This window comes from Syngnathus typhle, unplaced genomic scaffold (genome assembly GCF_033458585.1).
Source record: "Syngnathus typhle isolate RoL2023-S1 ecotype Sweden unplaced genomic scaffold, RoL_Styp_1.0 HiC_scaffold_81, whole genome shotgun sequence".
NCBI lineage: Eukaryota > Metazoa > Chordata > Actinopteri > Syngnathiformes > Syngnathidae > Syngnathus > Syngnathus typhle.
The window spans coordinates 116,137-128,420 of record NW_026871987.1 but is presented as its reverse complement, the minus strand read 5'-3'; positions in this window follow the sequence as shown (position 1 = coordinate 128,420).

Here is a 12,284-nt window from a genome sequence, read left to right as displayed (position 1 = left end):
GCGTTTTTTTCGATGCCAACCTAACCAGAGTGACGGGAGCGGCACAATTCAGAAAAAGTGCTCAGCTCGCCGAGAAAATGCGATTTAAGCAATAAAATTAAAAATGCTTATAAAACATAAACCAAACGTTGGAGGTGGTCATTTCTTAATGCGCAGTAATAAACTCGGCACTCTAAAGCACCCGAGAGCGTTTTTTTCGATGCCAACCTAACCAGAGTGACGGGAGCGGCACAATTCAGAAAAAGCGCTCAGCTCGCCGAGAAAATGCGATTTAAGCAATAAAATTAAAAATGCTTATAAAACATAAACCAAACGTTGGAGGTGGTCATTTCTTCATGCGCAGTGATAAACTCGGCACTCTAAAGCACCCGAGAGCGTTTTTTTCGATGCCAACCTAACCAGAGTGACGGGAGCGGCACAATTCAGAAAAAGTGCTCAGCTCGCCGAGAAAATGCGATTTAAGCAATAAAATTAAAAATGCTTATAAAACATAAACCAAACGTTGGAGGTGGTCATTTCTTCATGCGCAGTGATAAACTCGGCACTCTAAAGCACCCGAGAGCGTTTTTTTCGATGCCAACCTAACCAGAGTGACGGGAGCGGCACAATTCAGAAAAAGTGCTCAGCTCGCCGAGAAAATGCGATTCAAGCAATAAAATTAAAAATGCTTATTAAACATAAACCAAACGTTGGAGGTGGTCATTTCTTCATGCGCAGTGAATAACTCGGCACTCTAAAGCACCCGAGAGCGTTTTTTTCGATGCCAACCTAACCAGAGTGACGGGAGCGGCACAATTCAGAAAAAGTGCTCAGCTCGCCGAGAAAATGCGATTTAAGCAATAAAATTAAAAATGCTTATAAAACATAAACCAAACGTTGGAGGTGGTCATTTCTTAATGCGCAGTAATAAACTCGGCACTCTAGAGCACCCGAGAGCGTTTTTTTCGATGCCAACCTAACCAGAGTGACGGGAGCGGCACAATTCAGAAAAAGTGCTCAGCTCGCCGAGAAAATGCGATTTAAGCAATAAAATTAAAAATGCTTATAAAACATAAACCAAACGTTGGAGGTGGTCATTTCTTCATGCGCAGTGATAAACTCGGCACTCTAAAGCACCCGAGAGCGTTTTTTTCGATGCCAACCTAACCAGAGTTACGGGAGCGGCACAATTCAGAAAAAGCGCTCAGCTCGCCGAGAAAATGCGATTTAAGCAATACAATTAAAAATGCTTATAAAACATAAACCAAACGTTGGAGGTGGTCATTTCTTCATGCGCAGTGATAAACTCGGCACTCTAAAGCACCCGAGAGCGTTTTTTTCGATGCCAACCTAACCAGAGTGACGGGAGCGGCGCAATTCAGAAAAAGCGCTCAGCTCGCCGAGAAAATGCGATTTAAGCAATAAAATTAAAAATGCTTATAAAACATAAACCAAACGTTGGAGGTGGTCATTTCTTCATGCGCAGTGATAAACTCGGCACTCTAAAGCACCCGAGAGCGTTTTTTTCCATGCCAACCTAACCAGAGTGACGGGAGCGGCACAATTCAGAAAAAGTGCTCAGCTCGCCGAGAAAATGCGATTTAAGCAATAAAATTAAAAATGCTTATAAAACATAAACCAAACGTTGGAGGTGGTCATTTCTCCATGCGCAGTGAATAACTCGGCACTCTAAAGGACCCGAGAGCGTTTTTTTCGATGCCAACCTAACCAGAGTGACGGGAGCGGCACAATTCAGAAAAAGTGCTCAGCTCGCCGAGAAAATGCGATTTAAGCAATAAAATTAAAAATGCTTATAAAACATAAACCAAACGTTGGAGGTGGTCATTTCTTAATGCGCAGTAATAAACTCGGCACTCTAAAGCACCCGTGAGCGTTTTTTTCGATGCCAACCTAACCAGAGTGACGGGAGCGGCACAATTCAGAAAAAGTGCTCAGCTCGCCGAGAAAATGCGATTTAAGCAATAAAATTAAAAATGCTTATAAAACATAAACCAAACGTTGGAGGTGGTCATTTCTTAATGCGCAGTAATAAACTCGGCACTCTAAAGCACCCGAGAGCGTTTTTTTCGATGCCAACCTAACCAGAGTGACGGGAGCGGCACAATTCAGAAAAAGTGCTCAGCTCGCCGAGAAAATGCGATTTAAGCAATAAAATTAAAAATGCTTATAAAACATAAACCAAACGTTGGAGGTGGTCATTTCTTAATGCGCAGTAATAAACTCGGCACTCTAAAGCACCCGAGAGCGTTTTTTTCGATGCCAACCTAACCAGAGTGACGGGAGCGGCACAATTCAGCTCGCCGAGAAAATGCGATTTAAGCAATAAAATTAAAAATGCTTATTAAACATAAACCAAACGTTGGAGGTGGTCATTTCTTCATGCGCAGTGATAAACTCGGCACTCTAAAGCACCCGAGAGCGTTTTTTTCGATGCCAACCTAACCAGAGTGACGGGAGCGGCACAATTCAGAAAAAGTGCTCAGCTCGCCGAGAAAATGCGATTCAAGCAATAAAATTAAAAATGCTTATTAAACATAAACCAAACGTTGGAGGTGGTCATTTCTTCATGCGCAGTGAATAACTCGGCACTCTAAAGCACCCGAGAGCGTTTTTTTCGATGCCAACCTAACCAGAGTGACGGGAGCGGCACAATTCAGAAAAAGTGCTCAGCTCGCCGAGAAAATGCGATTTAAGCAATAAAATTAAAAATGCTTATAAAACATAAACCAAACGTTGGAGGTGGTCATTTCTTAATGCGCAGTAATAAACTCGGCACTCTAGAGCACCCGAGAGCGTTTTTTTCGATGCCAACCTAACCAGAGTGACGGGAGCGGCACAATTCAGAAAAAGTGCTCAGCTCGCCGAGAAAATGCGATTTAAGCAATAAAATTAAAAATGCTTATAAAACATAAACCAAACGTTGGAGGTGGTCATTTCTTCATGCGCAGTGATAAACTCGGCACTCTAAAGCACCCGAGAGCGTTTTTTTCGATGCCAACCTAACCAGAGTTACGGGAGCGGCACAATTCAGAAAAAGCGCTCAGCTCGCCGAGAAAATGCGATTTAAGCAATACAATTAAAAATGCTTATAAAACATAAACCAAACGTTGGAGGTGGTCATTTCTTCATGCGCAGTGATAAACTCGGCACTCTAAAGCACCCGAGAGCGTTTTTTTCGATGCCAACCTAACCAGAGTGACGGGAGCGGCGCAATTCAGAAAAAGCGCTCAGCTCGCCGAGAAAATGCGATTTAAGCAATAAAATTAAAAATGCTTATAAAACATAAACCAAACGTTGGAGGTGGTCATTTCGTCATGCGCAGTGATAAACTCGGCACTCTAAAGCACCCGAGAGCGTTTTTTTCGATGCCAACCTAACCAGAGTGACGGGAGCGGCACAATTCAGAAAAAGTGCTCAGCTCGCCGAGAAAATGCGATTTAAGCAATAAAATTAAAAATGCTTATAAAACATAAACCAAACGTTGGAGGTGGTCATTTCTCCATGCGCAGTGAATAACTCGGCACTCTAAAGCACCCGAGAGCGTTTTTTTCGATGCCAACCCAACCAGAGTGACGGGAGCGGCACAATTCAGAAAAAGTGCTCAGCTCGCCGAGAAAATGCGATTTAAGCAATAAAATTAAAAATGCTTATGAAACATAAACCAAACGTTGGAGGTGGTCATTTCTTAATGCGCAGTAATAAACTCGGCACTCTAAAGCACCCGTGAGCGTTTTTTTCGATGCCAACCTAACCAGAGTGACGGGAGCGGCACAATTCAGAAAAAGTGCTCAGCTCGCCGAGAAAATGCGATTTAAGCAATAAAATTAAAAATGCTTATAAAACATAAACCAAACGTTGGAGGTGGTCATTTCTTAATGCGCAGTAATAAACTCGGCACTCTAAAGCACCCGAGAGCGTTTTTTTCGATGCCAACCTAACCAGAGTGACGGGAGCGGCACAATTCAGAAAAAGTGCTCAGCTCGCCGAGAAAATGCGATTTAAGCAATAAAATTAAAAATGCTTATAAAACATAAACCAAACGTTGGAGGTGGTCATTTCTTAATGCGCAGTAATAAACTCGGCACTCTAAAGCACCCGAGAGCGTTTTTTTCGATGCCAACCTAACCAGAGTGACGGGAGCGGCACAATTCAGAAAAAGCGCTCAGCTCGCCGAGAAAATGCGATTTAAGCAATAAAATTAAAAATGCTTATAAAACATAAACCAAACGTTGGAGGTGGTCATTTCTTCGTGCGCAGTGAATAACTCGGCACTCTAAAGCACCCGAGAGCGTTTTTTTCGATGCCAACCTAACCAGAGTGACGGGAGCGGCACAATTCAGAAAAAGTGCTCAGCTCGCCGAGAAAATGCGATTTAAGCAATAAAATTAAAAATGCTTATAAAACATAAACCAAACGTTGGAGGTGGTCATTTCTTAATGCGCAGTAATAAACTCGGCACTCTAAAGCACCCGAGAGCGTTTTTTTCGATGCCAACCTAACCAGAGTGACGGGAGCGGCACAATTCAGAAAAAGTGCTCAGCTCGCCGAGAAAATGCGATTTAAGCAATAAAATTAAAAATGCTTATAAAACATAAACCAAACGTTGGAGGTGGTCATTTCTTAATGCGCAGTAATAAACTCGGCACTCTAAAGCACCCGAGAGCGTTTTTTTCGATGCCAACCTAACCAGAGTGACGGGAGCGGCACAATTCAGAAAAAGCGCTCAGCTCGCCGAGAAAATGCGATTTAAGCAATAAAATTAAAAATGCTTATAAAACATAAACCAAACGTTGGAGGTGGTCATTTCTTCATGCGCAGTGATAAACTCGGCACTCTAAAGCACCCGAGAGCGTTTTTTTCGATGCCAACCTAACCAGAGTGACGGGAGCGGCACAATTCAGAAAAAGTGCTCAGCTCGCCGAGAAAATGCGGTTTAAGCAATAAAATTAAAAATGCTTATAAAACATAAACCAAACGTTGGAGGTGGTCATTTCTTAATGCGCAGTAATAAACTCGGCACTCTAAAGCACCCGAGAGCGTTTTTTTCGATGCCAACCTAACCAGAGTGACGGGAGCGGCACAATTCAGAAAAAGTGCTCAGCTCGCCGAGAAAATGCGATTTAAGCAATAAAATTAAAAATGCTTATAAAACATAAACCAAACGTTGGAGGTGGTCATTTCTTAATGCGCAGTAATAAACTCGGCACTCTAAAGCACCCGAGAGCGTTTTTTTCGATGCCAACCTAACCAGAGTGACGGGAGCGGCACAATTCAGAAAAAGCGCTCAGCTCGCCGAGAAAATGCGATTTAAGCAATAAAATTAAAAATGCTTATAAAACATAAACCAAACGTTGGAGGTGGTCATTTCTTAATGCGCAGTAATAAACTCAGCACTCTAAAGCACCCGAGAGCGTTTTTTTCGATGCCAACCTAACCAGAGTGACGGGAGCGGCACAATTCAGAAAAAGCGCTCAGCTCGCCGAGAAAATGCGATTCAAGCAATAAAATTAAAAATGCTTATAAAACATAAACCAAACGTTGGAGGTGGTCATTTCTTAATGCGCAGTGAATAACTCGGCACTCTAAAGCACCCGAGAGCGTTTTTTTCGATGCCAACTTAACCAGAGTGACGGGAGCGGCACAATTCAGAAAAAGTGCTCAGCTCGCCGAGAAAATGCGATTTAAGCAATAAAATTAAAAATGCTTATAAAACATAAACCAAACGTTGGAGGTGGTCATTTCTTAATGCGCAGTAATAAACTCGGCACTCTAAAGCACCCGAGAGCGTTTTTTTCGATGCCAACCTAACCAGAGTGACGGGAGCGGCACAATTCAGAAAAAGTGCTCAGCTCGCCGAGAAAATGCGATTTAAGCAATAAAATTAAAAATGCTTATTAAACATAAACCAAACGTTGGAGGTGGTCATTTCTTCATGCGCAGTGAATAACTCGGCACTCTAAAGCACCCGATAGCGTTTTTTTCGATGCCAACCTAACCAGAGTGACGGGAGCGGCACAATTCAGAAAAAGTGCTCAGCTCGCCGAGAAAATGCGATTTAAGCAATAAAATTAAAAATGCTTATAAAACGTAAACCAAACGTTGGAGGTGGTCATTTCTTAATGCGCAGTAATAAACTCGGCACTCTAAAGCACCCGAGAGCGTTTTTTTCGATGCCAACCTAACCAGAGTGACGGGAGCGGCACAATTCAGAAAAAGTGCTCAGCTCGCCGAGAAAATGCGATTTAAGCAATAAAATTAAAAATGCTTATAAAACATAAACCAAACGTTGGAGGTGGTCATTTCTTAATGCGCAGTAATAAACTCGGCACTCTAAAGCACCCGAGAGCGTTTTTTTCGATGCCAACCTAACCAGAGTGACGGGAGCGGCACAATTCAGAAAAAGCGCTCAGCTCGCCGAGAAAATGCGATTTAAGCAATAAAATTAAAAATGCTTATAAAACATAAACCAAACGTTGGAGGTGGTCATTTCTTCATGCGCAGTGATAAACTCGGCACTCTAAAGCACCCGAGAGCGTTTTTTTCGATGCCAACCTAACCAGAGTGACGGGAGCGGCACAATTCAGAAAAAGCGCTCAGCTCGCCGAGAAAATGCGATTTAAGCAATAAAATTAAAAATGCTTATTAAACATAAACCAAACATTGGAGGTGGTCATTTCTTCATGCGCAGTGAATAACTCGGCACTCTAAAGCACCCGAGAGCGTTTTTTTCGATGCCAACCTAACCAGAGTGACGGGAGCGGCACAATTCAGAAAAAGCGCTCAGCTCGCCGAGAAAATGCGATCTAAGCAATAAAATTAAAAATGCTTATAAAACATAAACCAAACGTTGGAGGTGGTCATTTCTTCATGCGCAGTGATAAACTCGGCACTCTAAAGCACCCGAGAGCGTTTTTTTCGATGCCAACCTAACCAGAGTGACGGGAGCGGCACAATTCAGAAAAAGTGCTCAGCTCGCCGAGAAAATGCGATTTAAGCAATAAAATTAAAAATGCTTATAAAACATAAACCAAACGTTGGAGGTGGTCATTTCTTCATGCGCAGTGAATAACTCGGCACTCTAAAGCACCCGAGAGCGTTTTTTTCGATGCCAACCTAACCAGAGTGACGGGAGCGGCACAATTCAGAAAAAGTGCTCAGCTCGCCGAGAAAATGCGATTTAAGCAATAAAATTAAAAATGCTTATAAAACATAAACCAAACGTTGGAGGTGGTCATTTCTTAATGCGCAGTAATAAACTCGGCACTCTAAAGCACCCGAGAGCGTTTTTTTCGATGCCAACCTAACCAGAGTGACGGGAGCGGCACAATTCAGAAAAAGTGCTCAGCTCGCCGAGAAAATGCGATTTAAGCAATAAAATTAAAAATGCTTATAAAACATAAACCAAACAATGGAGGTGGTCATTTCTTAATGCGCAGTAATAAACTCGGCACTCTAGAGCACCCGAGAGCGTTTTTTTCGATGCCAACCTAACCAGAGTGACGGGAGCGGCACAATTCAGAAAAAGTGCTCAGCTCGCCGAGAAAATGCGATTTAAGCAATAAAATTAAAAATGCTTATGAAACATAAACCAAACGTTGGAAGTGGTCATTTCTTCATGCGCAGTGATAAACTCGGCACTCTAAAGCACCCGAGAGCGTTTTTTTCGATGCCAACCTAACCAGAGTGACGGGAGCGGCACAATTCAGAAAAAGCGCTCAGCTCGCCGAGAAAATGCGATTTAAGCAATAAAATTAAAAATGCTTATAAAACATAAACCAAACGTTGGAGGTGGTCATTTCTTAATGCGCAGTAATAAACTCGGCACTCTAAAGCACCCGAGAGCGTTTTTTTCGATGCCAACCTAACCAGAGTGACGGGAGCGGCACAATTCAGAAAAAGTGCTCAGCTCGCCGAGAAAATGCGATTTAAGCAATAAAATTACAAATGCTTATAAAACATAAACCAAACGTTGGAGGTGGTCATTTCTCAATGCGCAGTAATAAACTCGGCACTCTAAAGCACCCGAGAGCGTTTTTTTCGATGCCAACCTAACCAGAGTGACGGGAGCGGCACAATTCAGAAAAAGTGCTCAGCTCGCCGAGAAAATGCGATTTAAGCAATAAAATTAAAAATGCTTATAAAACATAAACCAAACGTTGGAGGTGGTCATTTCTTAATGCGCAGTAATAAACTCGGCACTCTAAAGCACCCGAGAGCGTTTTTTTCGATGCCAACCTAACCAGAGTGACGGGAGCGGCACAATTCAGAAAAAGCGCTCAGCTCGCCGAGAAAATGCGATTTAAGCAATAAAATTAAAAATGCTTATAAAACATAAACCAAACGTTGGAGGTGGTCATTTCCTAATGCGCAGTAATAAACTCGGCACTCTAAAGCACCCGAGAGCGTTTTTTTCGATGCCAACCTAACCAGAGTGACGGGAGCGGCACAATTCAGAAAAAGTGCTCAGCTCGCCGAGAAAATGCGATTTAAGCAATAAAATTAAAAATGCTTATTAAACATAAACCAAACGTTGGAGGTGGTCATTTCTTCATGCGCAGTGATAAACTCGGCACTCTAAAGCACCCGAGAGCGTTTTTTTCGATGCCAACCTAACCAGAGTGACGGGAGCGGCACAATTCAGAAAAAGCGCTCAGCTCGCCGAGAAAATGCGATTTAAGCAATAAAATTAAAAATGCTTATAAAACATAAACCAAACGTTGGAGGTGGTCATTTCTTCATGTGCAGTGATAAACTCGGCACTCTAAAACACCCGAGAGCGTTTTTTTCGATGCCAACCTAACCAGAGTGACGGGAGCGGCACAATTCAGAAAAAGTGCTCAGCTCGCCGAGAAAATGCGATTTAAGCAATAAAATTAAAAATGCTTATAAAACATAAACCAAACGTTGGAGGTGGTCATTTCTTCATGCGCAGTGAATAACTCGGCACTCTAAAGCACCCGAGAGCGTTTTTTTCGATGCCAACCTAACCAGAGTGACGGGAGCGGCACAATTCAGAAAAAGTGCTCAGCTCGCCGAGAAAATGCGATTTAAGCAATAAAATTAAAAACGCTTATAAAACATAAACCAAACGTTGGAGGTGGTCATTTCTTAATGCGCAGTAATAAACTCGGCACTCTAAAGCACCCGTGAGCGTTTTTTTCGATGCCAACCTAACCAGAGTGACGGGAGCGGCACAATTCAGAAAAAGTGCTCAGCTCGCCGAGAAAATGCGATTTAAGCAATAAAATTAAAAATGCTTATAAAACATAAACCAAACGTTGGAGGTGGTCATTTCTTCATGCGCAGTGATAAAGTCGGCACTCTAAAGCACCCGAGAGCGTTTTTTTCGATGCCAACCTAACCAGAGTGACGGGAGCGGCACAATTCAGAAAAAGTGCTCAGCTCGCCGAGAAAATGCGATTTAAGCAATAAAATTAAAAATGCTTATTAAACATAAACCAAACGTTGGAGGTGGTCATTTCTTCATGCGCAGTGATAAACTCGGCACTCTAAAGCACCCGAGAGCGTTTTTTTCGATGCCAACCTAACCAGAGTGACGGGAGCGGCACAATTCAGAAAAAGTGCTCAGCTCGCCGAGAAAATGCGATTTAAGCAATAAAATTAAAAATGCTTATAAAACATAAAACAAACGTTGGAGGTGGTCATTTCTTAATGCGCAGTAATAAACTCGGCACTCTAAATCACCCGAGAGCGTTTTTTTCGATGCCAACCTAACCAGAGTGACGGGAGCGGCACAATTCAGAAAAAGTGCTCAGCTCGCCGAGAAAATGCGATTTAAGCAATAAAATTAAAAATGCTTATTAAACATAAACCAAACGTTGGAGGTGGTCATTTCTTCATGCGCAGTGAATAACTCGGCACTCTAAAGCACCCGATAGCGTTTTTTTCGATGCCAACCTAACCAGAGTGACGGGAGCGGCACAATTCAGAAAAAGTGCTCAGCTCGCCGAGAAAATGCGATTTAAGCAATAAAATTAAAAAATTTTATAAAACATAAACCAAACGTTGGAGGTGGTCATTTCTTAATGCGCAGTAATAAACTCGGCACTCTAAAGCACCCGAGAGCGTTTTTTTCGATGCCAACCTAACCAGAGTGACGGGAGCGGCACAATTCAGAAAAAGTGCTCAGCTCGCCGAGAAAATGCGATTTAAGCAATAAAATTAAAAATGCTTATAAAACATAAACCAAACGTTGGAGGTGGTCATTTCTTAATGCGCAGTAATAAACTCGGCACTCTAAAGCACCCGAGAGCGTTTTTTTCGATGCCAACCTAACCAGAGTGACGGGAGCGGCACAATTCAGAAAAAGCGCTCAGCTCGCCGAGAAAATGCGATTTAAGCAATAAAATTAAAAATGCTTATAAAACATAAACCAAACGTTGGAGGTGGTCATTTCTTCATGCGCAGTGATAAACCCGGCACTCTAAAGCACCCGAGAGCGTTTTTTTCGATGCCAACCTAACCAGAGTGACGGGAGCGGCACAATTCAGAAAAAGTGCTCAGCTCGCCGAGAAAATGCGATTTAAGCAATAAAATTAAAAATGCTTATAAAACATAAACCAAACGTTGGAGGTGGTCATTTCTTCATGCGCAGTGATAAACTCGGCACTCTAAAGCACCCGAGAGCGTTTTTTTCGATGCCAACCTAACCAGAGTGACGGGAGCGGCACAATTCAGAAAAAGTGCTCAGCTCGCCGAGAAAATGCGATTCAAGCAATAAAATAAAAAATGCTTATTAAACATAAACCAAACGTTGGAGGTGGTCATTTCTTCATGCGCAGTGAATAACTCGGCACTCTAAAGCACCCGAGAGCGTTTTTTTCGATGCCAACCTAACCAGAGTGACGGGAGCGGCACAATTCAGAAAAAGCGCTCAGCTCGCCGAGAAAATGCGATTTAAGCAATAAAATTAAAAATGCTTATAAAACATAAACCAAACGTTGGAGGTGGTCATTTCTTCATGCGCAGTGATAAACTCGGCACTCTAAAGCACCCGAGAGCGTTTTTTTCGATGCCAACCTAACCAGAGTGACGGGAGCGGCACAATTCAGAAAAAGTGCTCAGCTCGCCGAGAAAATGCGATTTAAGCAATAAAATTAAAAATGCTTATAAAACATAAACCAAACGTTGGAGGTGGTCATTTCTTCATGCGCAGTGATAAACTCGGCACTCTAAAGCACCCGAGAGCGTTTTTTCGATGCCAACCTAACCAGAGTGACGGGAGCGGCACAATTCAGAAAAAGTGCTCAGCTCGCCGAGAAAATGCGATTCAAGCAATAAAATTAAAAATGCTTATTAAACATAAACCAAACGTTGGAGGTGGTCATTTCTTCATGCGCAGTGAATAACTCGGCACTCTAAAGCACCCGAGAGCGTTTTTTTCGATGCCAACCTAACCAGAGTGACGGGAGCGGCACAATTCAGAAAAAGTGCTCAGCTCGCCGAGAAAATGCGATTTAAGCAATAAAATTAAAAATGCTTATAAAACATAAACCAAACGTTGGAGGTGGTCATTTCTTAATGCGCAGTAATAAACTCGGCACTCTAAAGCACCCGAGAGCGTTTTTTTCGATGCCAACCTAACCAGAGTGACGGGAGCGGCACAATTCAGAAAAAGTGCTCAGCTCGCCGAGAAAATGCGATTTAAGCAATAAAATTAAAAATGCTTATAAAACATAAACCAAACGTTGGAGGTGGTCATTTCTTAATGCGCAGTAATAAACTCGGCACTCTAAAGCACCCGAGAGCGTTTTTTTCGATGCCAACCTAACCAGAGTGACGGGAGCGGCACAATTCAGAAAAAGTGCTCAGCTCGCCGAGAAAATGCGATTTAAGCAATAAAATTAAAAATGCTTATAAAACATAAACCAAACGTTGGAGGTGGTCATTTCTTCATGCGCAGTGATAAACTCGGCACTCTAAAGCACCCGAGAGCGTTTTTTTCGATGCCAACCTAAGTGACGGGAGCGGCACAATTCAGAAAAAGTGCTCAGCTCGCCGAGAAAATGCGATTTAAGCAATAAAATTAAAAATGCTTATAAAACATAAACCAAACGTTGGAGGTGGTCATTTCTTAATGCGCAGTAATAAACTCGGCACTCTAAAGCACCCGAGAGCGTTTTTTTCGATGCCAACCTAACCAGAGTGACGGGAGCGGCACAATTCAGAAAAAGTGCTCAGCTCGCCGAGAAAATGCGATTTAAGCAATAAAATTAAAAATGCTTATAAAACATAAACCAAACGTTGGAGGTGGTCATTTCTCA